General features: G+C 45.1%; 1 protein-coding gene across 1 annotated transcript in view; it reads right to left on the bottom strand.

Annotated features, from left to right (window-relative positions):
• Positions 1-13,775, bottom strand: part of kifap3a (kinesin-associated protein 3a) — a 157,850-nt gene that overhangs the window by 1,376 nt on the left and 142,699 nt on the right. The window lies entirely within an intron of this gene.

The raw sequence follows: 13,775 nt of genomic DNA, 5'->3' as shown, positions 1-13,775 counted from the left end.
GGTCCAAACGGATTTTGGGCCCACACAATGACCGACAACGCGGCAGCCAACGCAGTGGCACTTAAGCTGCCCACCTTTTGGATGCTTCGGCCCCGCGTGTAGTTCGACCAGGCCGAAGCCCAGTTCCAACTGTGGCAGATCACCTCCGACTCCACATGGTACTACCACGTGGTCAGCTCCCTGGACCAGGAGACAGTCGCCCAGGTTGGAGACTTCATTCAGTCTCCTCTGGAGGAAGATAAGTAACCCGGCTTTCAAGGCCCTTCTCATTCGGACCTTCGGCCTCTCCCGTCGTGAGCGCGCTGCCCGCCTGCTTCATCTCGATGGCCTGGGGGACAGATCATGCCCAACGCCTACCTAAACCAGTCCCAGCAGCCGAGCGACCACACCCCAGAAACATAGACGAAGACACTGACGACCAGCTGTGTTTCTACCATCAGAGGTGGGGCGCGGAGGCCCGTCGATGCCGCCCACCCTGCAAGTTTCAGGGAAACGCCAAGGCCAGTCGCCGCTGATGGCTACGGTGGCTGGCCACCAACACAGCCTCCTATTCATTCGTTTCCTTGTTGATACTGGAGCAGAGATCAGTGTTTTACCTCCGGCCGGCCACGACACTTGCAGTAGGCAACAGGGACCTGCCCTCAAAGCTGCAAACAGTACAACGATATGAACTTTTGGTACCCGTACAATCCAATTACAATACGACAACAGCCGTTTCACCTGGAACTTTACCCTTGCTGCCACTGCCCAGCCACTCCTGAAAGCCGACTTCCTCCGGGCCCACGACCTGTTAGTCGACCTACGAGGGAAACGGCTAGTGCACTCCAGAACCTTCCAAACTTACTCTCTGGGAGAAGCCAGCCTACCAGCCCTGCACCTGGACTCCGTTTCCCTGTCTGGCAACGAGTTCACCAAGCTCCTAGCCGAGTTCCCATCAATTCTGGCACCTCAGTTCACGAATTTGATGCCCAAACATGGGGTGCGGCACCACATCACCACGACAGGGCCACCCCTTCACGCCCGAGCACGACAACTACCTCCAGACAAGCTCCACCTGGCGAAGGAGGAGTTCCGCCGCATGGACGAGCTGGGGATCGTTCACAGGTCAGAAAGCCCCTGGGCCTCCCCCCTGCGCATGGTCCCCAAAGCCACCAGCGGGTGGAGGCCCTGTGGCGACTACCGCAGGCTGGAAGACGCCACCACCCCAGACCGCTATCCCGTCCCTCATATCCAGGACTTTGTGGCAAACCTACACGGGGCCCACATTTTCTCCAAGGTGGACCTCATCCGGGGATACCACCAAATCCCGGTACACCCTAACGACGTCCCCAAAACTGTGCTCATCACTCCGTTCGGTCTCTTCGAATTCCTTTGAATGCCATTCGGCCTTAAGAATGCCGCACAGACCTTCCAGCAGCTGACGGACGTGGTAGGCCGCGACCTGGATTTCGTGTTCATTTATTTAGATGACATTCTCATCGCCAGCCGTAACCACCAAGAACACCTTTCCCACCTCCGCCAAATGTACTCCCGCCTCAGTGATTTCGGCCTCACTATCAACCCAGCCAAGTACCAATTCGGCCTCGACTCTATCGATTTTCTCGACCACAGAATCACCAGCGAGGGAGCAACACCCCTACCCATCAAGGAAGACGCTATCCGCCATTTTGCCCACCCCAACACGTTGGGATGGTCAACTTTTACCATCGTTTCATCCCTGCAGCAGCCCATATCATGCGCCCTTTGTTCTCACTGATGTCTGGCAAGGGCAAGGACATCGCCTGGAACGACGAGGCCACGGCTGCCTTCGTTAAGGCCAAAGAAGCCCTAGCAGACGCTGTGATGTTGGTACACCCCAGGACAGACGTCCCAACCGCCCTCACGGTGGACACATCTAACACTGCGGTCGGTGGGGTACCGGTACGACTAATTGAAGGCCGTTGGCAACCCTTGGCGTTTTTCAGCAGGCACCTTAGGCCACCCGAACATAAATACAGCGCCTTTGATCGAGAACTACTAGCATTGTACCTGGCGATCCGGCATTTCCAGTACTTTTTAAGAAGGCAGGCCTTTCACTGACCACAAGCCATTGTCTTTCACCTTCTCTAAGGTCTCCGCTCCCTGGTCAGCCCACCAGCATCGACATTTGTCCTACATTTCCGAGTTCACAACAGATATCCAACATGTCTCTGGAAAGGACAATGTCGTTGCTGACATGCTCTCCAGACTGACCATCCACAGCCTGTCCCTGGGTGTAGACTTCACGGCCCTGGCTGACGCACAGCAAGCCGATGACGAGCTGCCCAGCTACAGAACCGCAGTCTCAGGCCTGCAGCTCCAAGATTTCATAGTTGGCCCAGGTCAACGGACCCTCCTGTGCGACGTTGCAACAGGTCAGCCCCGCCCTATAGTTCCTGCAGCCTGGCGAAAATGCGTTTTCGACTCGGTACATGGGTTGGCGCACCTGTCCATCAGATTGACTGTCTGACTAGTCGCCAGTAAGTTCGTCTGGCACGGCCTGCACAAACAGGTCAGTGAGTGGGCCAAGACTTGTCCGCGCTGCCAGACATCAAAAATCCAACGACACACCAAGGTCCCGCCACAGTTCCAGCCTACCCGTAGAAGGTTCGAACACATTCACGTCGACCTCGTTGGTCCCCTGCCTGTTTCAAGAGGAGCGCCGTACCTCCTTACCATCGTGGACCGGTTCACAAGGTGGCCAGAGGCAACCCCTCTTTCAGACATCGCGACCGATTCCTGCGCCCGGGCGCTGCTCACAACTTGGGTCTCAGGCTTCGGTGTTCCGGTCCACATCACTTCAGTCAGAGGCGCCCAGTTTACTTCCAGCCTATGGTCTGCACTAGCAAACATGCTAGGAACACAGCTGCACACCACCACGGCCTACCACCCTCAGTCAAACGGGTTGGTAGAACGTTTCCACCGCCATCTGAAATCAGCCTGATGGCTCGCCTGAAAGGTCCTGAGTCGACGAACTTCCTTGGGTCCTGCTCGGCATACACACTGCCCCCGAGGAGGATCTCCACGCTTCATCAGCTGAACTCGTGTACGGTGTGCCCCTGGTCGTCCCAGGGGAGATCATACCCGCCCTTAGGGGGCAAGAGGAACAACCCGCGGCAGTCCTAGGAAGACTGCGCGAGAGGCTCGGCAGCTTGGCACAGATTCCCACTTCGCGACATGGTCAGTCCCCATCCTGTGTGCCCAAGGAACTACGAGACTGTAAGTTCGTTTTCGTTCACAGGAGCACACCACGGGCACCGTTGCAACGACCATACGAGGGGCCGTTCCAGATCATCAGAAATAATGGATCCACCTTTATTTTGGACATTGGGGGCAAGGAAGAAGTCTTCACGACGGACCGCCTCAAACCGGCCCATTTAGACCTACAACAACCGGTCGAGGTCCCAACACCACGACGCAGAGGTCGACCACCCAAGGAACAGCTAGCACAGCCCGTGAACTTTGGGGACCATATCGCTGGTTCTGGGGTGGGGTGTGTGTGTGTGGTGACTCACCGTCCGCGCAAGCAAACCGGCTCGGCAGTCGGGGCGCGCATCGTCAGAGCGGCGAGGCCCAAGATGGTGCTGGGCCTTCGTCTTCCCCGAGCGATGGGGGAGAACCCGCACGTGCAAAAAGTTTTGATGACGTAGCGCATACGTCATTTCCAGTTTTGGAGGGCGGGAACCGCGCCGCTTAAAAGGCCCGCACAAGGCGGGTAAATAAATCAGTCTTGTTCTACAGCTTGCAGACTCGTCTTTATTCTCGCATCACGGTAGCAGCTGCTACACTTGGATTATAGAACTGTTACTGCACAAGCAGCAGCCATTTGGTCCATCATGTCAGAACAGCTCGCTTGTTTCAGCCCTTAGCCCTTTCTCCATAGCCTTGCAAATTTTTCTTTGGGGCGGCACGGTAGCGTAGCGGTTAGCACGACGTTATTACAGCGCCAGCGATCGGGGTTCGATTCCCGTCACTATCTGTAAGGAGTTTGTATGTTCTCCCGTGTCTGCATGGGTTTCCACCGGCTGCTCCAGTTTCCTCCCACATTCCAAAAGACGTACGGGTAGGTTAATTTGGGTTTAAAAAATGGGTGGCGTGGACTCATTGGGCCGGAAGGGCCTGTTACCACGCTGTAAATATTTATCCAATTCCCTTTTAAAGGCAACAATAGAACCTGCCTCCACCACATCCGCACAAGGTGCACTCCAGATTCCAACCACACACTGCATAAAGATTTTCCTCGTCATTCTTAATTCTCTTCCCTTTGTTTCACAATAGTGACTTCTAGTTCTCAATCCCTCCACTAAAGGAAGCAGCTTCCTACTATCGACTCTGTCCAGGCCTCCCAGCATTTAATAAATGTCATTCAAATCTCCCCTCAGCCTTCTATAAAGCTGTCGCATCCTTTCTATAATGTGCTAACCAAAATTGAACACAATGCTCTTGTTAGGCCACACCCATGTTTTATAAAGGTTCAGCATGACTTCCTGCCTTTATACCTTCATTAATAAACCCAAAATTGTGTACATCTTATTAACCACCTTCTCAACTTGCCTTCTCAACTTCGATGATTTGTGCATATATAACCTCTGCTCCTTCACACCTTTTCAAATGATCTCCTTTATACACTGTATATATCATCTCTGCTTATTCTTCCTACCATCACCTCACATTTTTCTGCATTAAATCAAATACCACACATCCATCCATTCTACTAGCCTGGACAGATGTGTGGCATTATCCTGCTGCAATCTGTCACCATCCTCTTCACAGTTCACAATACCAAGTTTTATGTCATCTACAAATTTAGAAATTGTGGCTTCACCCCCAAGTCTATGTCATTAGTACATGTCAAAAAATGGAATGGCCTTAAGCAGTGATTGTAAGGGAACATAATTATTCACCTTGCGGTCTGAAAAAAAATAATCACCACTACCACCTGTTGTCTGTTATTTAGCCAGGTCCGTATCTTTGCCATCAATAAATCTTTTATGCCATGTGTTCCAACTTTGCGGATAAGCCTATCATGTAGCATCTTTATCAAAAGCCTTCTGGAAGTCCATGTTCACCATAGCAACTCCATTATCCTCATCAACTCTATCTTGTTACCTCAACAAAAAATTCTATCAAATTGGTTAAACATAATTTGCTGGCTTGCCCCAAATCTATGTTTTGAAAAGCTTTCCCACCACCAAGTTTAAACTGATAGGCCTGTAGTTGCTGGGCTAATGCTCACTCCCTTTTTTGAACAGAGAAGTAACATTTAACACTCTCCAGTTCTGTTGCACCACCCCATACCCAAAGAGCATTGAAAGATTATGGGCAGTGTCCATATGATTTCTTCCTATAGTTCCCTGAAAATCAAGGAAGCATCCCATCCAGTCCTGGTGACTTATCTACTTTAGGTTGAGCCAACTTTTCTAATACTTCCATGCTGTAAATTTTTAATTATGCACTGTCCCAATTTTCTCTTCCTTCACTATTACTATGGAAAAGCCGGCTTTCCTGTCAAAGAGAAGTGCAAATTATTCACTTAGTATCTTAACAATGCCCTCAGTAAAAATCTTCATTGTAACCACTCCTCCATATACTAGCCTTTTATTACTTATATACCTAAGGTTCCAACTTTATGTTGGCAATTTATCTCCCCTCATATGGTTTCTGCCTCTCTCACCCTCTCTCATTTTAATTTTCATTTCCTCTGCAACTCTTTTGTAATTAGGCTGGTTCTCGGTGGTATTTACAATCCAACACTTGTCATAAACAATGCTGGAAATACTCCGCAGATCAAGCAGCATTTGTGGAAAGAGAACCAGAGTTAATGTTTCAGGATGAAGACCCTTAATCAGATGTTTTTATTTCAGGTTTCTGGCATCTGCAATTTGTTGATTTTCTCTCATCATATGACGCCTCTTTGTGCTTCATCTTCCCTTGTATCTCTTTCCTCATCCAAGGAACTCTGGATTAATTCCCACCTCCCTCACCACCATCCAGAAACTAAACATCCCTTTCAGGTGAGGCAAATATTCACATACAGCTCCTTCAACCTCATCTATTGCATTTGGTGTTCTTGCTGTGACCTCCTCTATATTGACAAGACCAAGTGTAGAACAGGCGACTGTTTTGCAAAGTACATGCTTTGTCCACAGTGGCCTTCTTTGGCTTCTGTATGCATGTCACTTCAACTCCCCTTCCTATTCCCATACTGACCTGTCTGTCCTTGGCCTTCTCCACTGCCACAGTGAGGCCAAACGTAAACTAGAAGAACTAGGGTACCCTGCAACTCAATGGTGTGAACAGTGAATTTTCCAATTTCAGATAACCCACTCCCCGTGTTACTTTCCCACTCCTACCAGACCATCTAGGTTCTCTTTTCCTTGGTTCACCTTTCCCATTTCCATCTGCCTATAATCCACAAACCTATCCACCTGAGTTTCTCCCTCCCCAAGCCTACCCTTATGTGGGAAAGTACCTCAAACTGTACATGAAGCACTTCACCCTTAAAGGCAGCCCACAGTTTTATCTCATTCAAAGGTTAGCACTCCCTTCTCAGAAAATAAACATATCCTGGTGAAATAATGTCCTGGGTTTGCATTTGAACCCTTTCCAACTTGAAGGAAAGAATTCTAATAATTACACAGAAGCTGACAGTAGACAGAGTGTTTATGTTCAAGACACCAGGTCTACCACACAAATTACTTGGTATGTAGACTTTACACTTACCTTTAGAGAAGCCCTCAACAGTTTTAATGAACCAAAGTTATTGGTACACTCTGGATTATTGATTGTGTTTAACAACATCAGTAAGCCTTTTCTCTTTGAAAGAGAGTCACAGATTAGTTAATTTGAGTAAACAAATTACAACCGAAAATATTTGCATTCTTAATTATAGCCCACTCCAGTACGAAGTACAATATCTACAGTAAAAACTTGCTTTTCAAGTTCTGTATTGTACTGAATCTTTAACATATAAACCTGCTCAATGATCTGAGCATACTTCTCATGTTGTTAAACACTAATTGCATATGACTCAGTTTTCCATCCGTAACCTTTGCCGGAACCTGGGCTCCAATCCTGCACAAGTTGATTAATGTTCTTTTCCTTCAAGAAATTACCATAGATGGACAAAATTTAGCATTTTTTTCAGCCAAATTCATAGCTAAATGGAAAGATCACTGCAAGACATTAAAAGTGAGCATGTGATATGTTAGAGATGGTTTGTTAGGCTTGGTAAAGTAAGTATAGAAAGCAAATGCTTGCTTTGAGATGCATCTAACTCAAGAGTCTTTCCACAAACCAGTCATTTCTTATTACATTCAAAATATTTAGTGCCATATTTGTAACATTTAAGTTGTTATAAAATTTACAAAAATACAATTCAATTTCAAATTCTGAAGTATCAGAATCAACAATACAACTCTGTGTTTTGGTGAGTAAATTAAGGGCATAACACTCAAATCACAGGGTAGATTTTGCAGGGATTAACAGGATACATGTCAAGAGGCTGTTTCCTCCAGCTAATGTCGAGAACTAGATGGCAGTCTTAAAATAAGTCAGTTATTCAGGACAAAGACGAGTAATTTCTCTATGCAAATATTCTAGTCTTTGGAATTCTCTACCTCAGAGGCCTATGGATGTTATTAAGGATATTCAAACTGAGATTAATAGATTTTTGAATATTAAGGGAATCAGAGCACAGTGGGATTGGTTAGGGAAGTGGAATTGTGATGTCTAATTAACCATGGCTTTAAACTTTGGCAAAGCATGCTGAAGAGGCTATACAGCTTTCTTCTGGTTCTGTTTGTCATCTGAAGACAATTTTCAGGTTACTTAACTTATATTTTTAATGGAACATGTTAGATTTGTGTTCTAGTATTCCAAGCTGTATATTTTTACTAAGACATTGTATAACTAGAAATTCTGTAAAAATAATTATCCTGTACACTGAATTCAATATTTAACTCACAAAAAAAATCCTGTGCCAATTATTACTCCAGAGAGAAATCCAAAATGTAACATTAGATTTTACCCACTAAGTTTTCATGCAAGGTGAAATGCATCTCAGACTAACCGAATGGAAATTTCTCTACTTTGATCTACTTGTGGAAACAATGGTTTGTTATGAGAGCAGGTCAGAGGCGAGCTATTCTGTGACTCAAGCCTTTCCATCATTCACGTGGCAGGAGTAAGCAGAGTGTTAAAATACTCTGCAATTGCATAAATATGTCTAGTTTTAACAGTACTCCAGAGAAAGCAACGCAATTGTTTGATACCCCATCCACACATTAAACAATCCCTCCATCCAATGATATATGATTGCTGCGTAATCTTCCATCTACAAAGTGCATCGCGTAGGTTTCTTCACTGGCTCTTCCGAAACAGCTACCACCCAAAATTTAAGGACAGCAGGCACAGAGAAACTTCACAGCTTGCAAATTCCTCTAAATCATGTGCCTTCATGATATGGAAATGCTTTTGGTATTCCTTTGTTATCATTAGGTCAAAATCCTGGAATTCCCCATCAACTGCATTCTGGGTATATATTCACAACAAGGACTGCAGCAGTTCAAGAAAGTAATTCATCACCTTCTTTTCTAAGGTGATGTGAAATGGGGCATTAAATGCTGGCTTTTCCAGAAGCACAAAATCCCGCAAAAATCCAAAGCTCTTGTGAAATAAGGTCTTTATGTTGACCAAACAAAACAACAACAGAAAACTTCAATCTGTTCCTGTTAATCCAAGCTTGCTTTATGTTCACGTGAAGGCAAAGATGAAGTATAAAGAAGGCAAGACATTTAACCTTTTGAAGTTTCTGCACAATTTAGCTTATGAAGATGTTGGGAATGTTTAAGAAGCAGTAACATAGTGGGAACAGATGACAGAACAGACCAGATCCTAGCAGTGAAAAACCTGAGTCTTGAAGCCATATTTGTATGTAATGTCAGTTCTCTCTAATTAGTGGTAACTACAGATTGAACAATTTAATCTCAATGTACCCCACTTTTAAATGACTGGCCCCTTACTTTGTAGCTATGTTCTCTTGTAGCTGAAACATCTCAACATCTACCCTAACAAGCCCCCTTAGGATCTTTCATGCTTGAATATGGTCATCCATCATTCTTCTGAATAGAGAGTCAAACTGTTTAGCTTCTCTTGATAGGACAACCCTCTCATCCCAGGAATTAACCTGGAGAATCTCCTCTGGACTGCCTCCAAAGCTACTACATCCTCTTTCAGGTAAGGGAACCAAATCTGTGCATCATTCCAGTTTTGGTCTACTAACACCCTCGACAATTCTAACAAAATCTCCCTATTCTTAAACTCCAACTCCTTTGCAATAAAGGCCAACATGCTGTTTGCCTTCTTAACTTCTTGTTGGACCTGCCTGCTTTTTGTGATTCATGCATTAGAACATCTAGGTCCCTCTGACCTTCACTCATTTACAATCTCTCTCCATTAACTAGCATTCTGTATTTTGATTCTTCTTACCAAAGTGCACAACCTCACATTTCCTGACAGTAAACTCTATATGCCAGGTTTTCACCCAATCACTCAAGCTATTTATATTCTGTGCAGAATCACAATGTCCTCATCACAACATGCCCTTCCACCTTTTCGTCACATCAGCAAATTTGGAAACCTTACATTTCATTCCCTCCAGAAGATTATTAATGCAAAAAGTAAATAATAAAGGGCCAAGAACTGATCCTTGGGATACTCGACTATTTACTCCCAACAGCCTGAAAAGGACCCTTTTATTCCAACTTTCTGCTTTCTATATGACAGCCAGTTTTCAATTCATACTAACACACTTCCATCAATACCTTGGGCTGTTTATTTATACACCAGCCTCTTCTGTGACATCTGGTCAAATGCCTTTTGGAAATCTAAATATGTTACACCTACAGGTTCCCCTCTATCAACTCTTGGGCATGGTAGTGTATTGGTTAGCATAACACTATTACTGCGCCAGCGACCTGGGTTCAATTCCAGCTGCTGTCTGTAAGGAGTTTATACGTTCTCCCCATGTCTGCGTGGGTTTCCTCCCACATTCCAAAGACGTACGGGTTAGGAAGTTGTGGGCATGCTACGTTAGCACCGGAAGTGTGGCGACACTTGTGGGCTGTCCCCAGAACACTCTATGCAGAAGATGCATTTCACCGTGTGTTTCAATGTACATGTGACTAATAAAGATATCTTATCTCATCTAGTACCTTCCCTGAATTTAGCAAACTTTTAAAAATTTCAACCAATGGGTCCACTATCTCCACAACCACTTCCTTTAATACCCTTGGGTGCAAGGCTTCGGGTCCTGGTGATTTGTCCTCCTTCAGCCCCATGAGCTTCTCTAATACTTTATCCCTCATGAATGTGACGTTCACAAGTTACTTGAAATTCGCCCATCAGTTATCTTGGAGATATTTGCAGCATCCTCCATACCAATGCATAAAACTGATTTAACATATCTGTCTTTGCTTTGTTTCCTGTTATTAATTCACAATGCTCAGGTCCCACACCGACCTTACCTGCTTTTTTCCTATTTATATATCCACAGAAACCCTTACTGTTTGTTTGATATTAAATGCAAGTTTTCTCTCAAAGTCAATTTTCTCCCTTCTTATCAGCTTTATAGTCTTACACTGCTGGATCCTAAAAACTTCCCAGTCCTCTATCCTATCACTAGTCCTTACACTACTTTTCAATTAAACATTATTCTTGACCTCCTTTATTAATCACAAATTGTGACTCTTTCTAATTGGGATAAATTCCCGCTGAGTGCTATGGACCAGCTGTTGGAATATTTGCTACTATTCATCTATTGACCTGTCTCTTTGTTTATTTTCTAATTCACCTTAGACAATTCCACCCTCTTACTATTATAATTGCCCTCATTTAAGTTGAAAACTGGTTATGGTCCTGTGATGTACCCCCTCAAACTGCACTTGGAATTCTGTCATATCGTGGTCACCAACTCCGAGGGGATCTTTAATCGCAAGATCCCTTCTTAATCCTTCCTCATTATTCATGACCAACTCTAAAACAGTTTGTTTCCAGGTAGTTTCTGTAACATACTTTTCTGACAAACTCCACAAATTGTTCTACTAAGACACCCTCGCCACTTTGGTTCGTCCGATTGATATATAGATTAAAACCTCCCAAGATACTTACAGTTCTGTTACAAACATGTCCTCGATATTTCCCATTTATGCTCCACCCTATCAAGAGGTCACATTTTGGCAGCCCATAGACTATTTCCATCTGGGTCTTCTTTCCCATGCTATTCATGATTTCAACTTGAACCGCTTCTACGTTACTATCCACTGCCTCTGTATCACCTCAATGGCACTTTAATACCTTTCTTGATTAACAGCGTTACCCTGCCTCCTTTCCCATCTGGCCAGTCCTGTTGGAAATTGTAAAAACCTGGAATACTCCTCACAACTCAACTCTTTCCTGCCTCACCTTGTGCAGTCCCTTCCCACCTACATCCAGGACAACTCTCATGTTTTCTACCATTTTGACAACTTCCAATTCCCTCCCTCCAACCACCTCATTTTCACTGTGAATATCCAGTCTTTATACACCCCTACCTCCCATCAGGAAGATATTGGGGCCTTCTGCTTCATTCTGGATCAAAGATCCAACCAGTTCCTCTCCACCAACACTCTCGTCTGCCTGGCACAACTTGTTCTTACCCTAAACAACTTCTCTTTCAATTCCTCTCACTTTCTACAAATCAAAGATGAGGCCACAGGCACTCCATGGGCCCTAACTATACCTGTCTTTTTGTTGGCTATGTGGAACAGTCCTTGTTCCATACTTACTCTGGCACCAACCCCTAACTCTCCGCTACACTGACGACTGCATTGGTGCTGTCTCCTGCTCAGGTGCAGAACTCGCCAGTTTTATCATTCAAACTTCCACCCTGCCCTCAAATTCACTTGGACCATTTCTGATATCCCTCTCCCTTTTCTAGATCTCTGTATCCATCTCAGGAGCTAACCTATCCACTGACATTCACTATAAACCCATTTGCTCCCACAGCTACTTTGACTACACCTCCTCCCACCCAGTCTCTTGCTAGGACTCCAGCCTGTCTGTCTCCGCCACATCTATTCTCAAGATGAGGCTTTCCACTCCAGGATATCTGAAATGTTTGCCTTCTTCAGGAAACATAGTTTCCCTTTTAATATGGTTGATGGAGTCCTCACTTGCATTTCTTCCATTTCCCGGACTTCTGTTCTTACCTCACCCTCCACCCAGACAGCAGAGAGATAGAGTTTCCTTGGTCCTCACCTTTCACCTTACCAGTCTTCGCATCCAGCCCATCATCCTTCATCATTTCTATCAGCTACAATGCGATCCCACCACCAGTCACATCTTCCCCTCCTCACCTCTTTCTGCATTCTGCAGGGACCATTTTCTCTGACTCCCTGGTTTGCTCATCCCTACCCATCCACCCCTCTCTGTCCCCAGCACTCTTCCCTGCAACTGCAGGGGATGCAACACCCAAACAGCCCTTCCAAGTCAGAAAAAGATTCCAGTACACCTCCTCCAACCTTATCAACTGTATTTGATGCTCCCAATGTGGCCTCCTCTAACATTGGCAAAATCAAGTGTAAACTAGGCAACTGTTTTGTGGAACACCTACACTCTGTCTACAATGGTCATCCTGACCACCTGGTTGCATCCCATATCAACTCCCCTTCCCATTCCCACAATGATCCATCAGTATTTGAACTTCTCCATTGCCAGGGTGAAGCCACACAAGATGAAAAATACCTCAAATCCCACCTAGGTAGTCTACAACCCAATGGTATGAATATTGAATTTTCCAACTTTAGGTAACCCACACTCCCAGTGCTCCTTTTTCTCCTCTGGTTTCAATGCATGATCACTCCCCTGCCTGCCAGCTCTTGCCTCAACCTTCCCTCTCATTTCTGTATACTGGCAATCTCCTCTCAGTCCTGATGCAGGGTCTTGGCCTGAAAAATCGATTATCCCTTTACCTCAATAGATGTTGCTTTACCAGCTGAGTTCCTCCAGCAGTTTGATTTTTTACTCCATAATTACAATGCAATTGTTAATTGTTGTGTTACTGCCCTGCATCCCCCCAGACACAGCTTCAATAAGACAACCTTAGCAATTTAATATATAACAATTTAATTACATTTTAACTGCCTGAAGACCTAAAACTGGGCACGATCCTAGCTTTTAAGCACCATTAAATACTGTGAATAAAATATGTTCCTTTCCTGATCTTAGATCACAAAAGATGGGCTAGCCAATTTTAGATTTTGTGTTTGTTCAAACTTGAATCACAGAAAATGTATGATGCGGAAGGAGGATATTCATGCCATTGTGTCCGTGTAGGTCAAAATAAGATCTACCCCAGCCCAATCCCATCTTTCAGCTCCAGGAGTGGAGTCCTGCAGTTCATATAAACATTCCAAGTACTTTTAAATGAAATGAGGGTTTTCTGCCTCTACCACTCTTTCAGGCTACAAGATCCAAATCCTTTACACCCTCTGGGCAAAGAAAAATGTCTTTCTTCATGTCCTTTATAAGCCTTCTACCAATCTTAGACAGTCACATAAACAGGCAGGGAATCGAGGTATACAAGCAGAGTGCAAGCAAGTGGAATTAGTTTTAGTTTGGCACCACAGTCAGCACAGACGTGGTGGGCCATAGGACCTGTTTCTGTGCTATGCTCTTATATATTTCTAACTTTAAATCTGTGCCCCCTAAACTTTAAG

This window comes from Pristis pectinata, chromosome 3 (assembly GCF_009764475.1).
Source record: "Pristis pectinata isolate sPriPec2 chromosome 3, sPriPec2.1.pri, whole genome shotgun sequence".
Taxonomy (NCBI): Eukaryota; Metazoa; Chordata; class Chondrichthyes; order Rhinopristiformes; family Pristidae; genus Pristis; species Pristis pectinata.
Note: the sequence above shows the minus strand (reverse complement) of the source record. Positions and strands in the feature narration are given on the sequence as shown.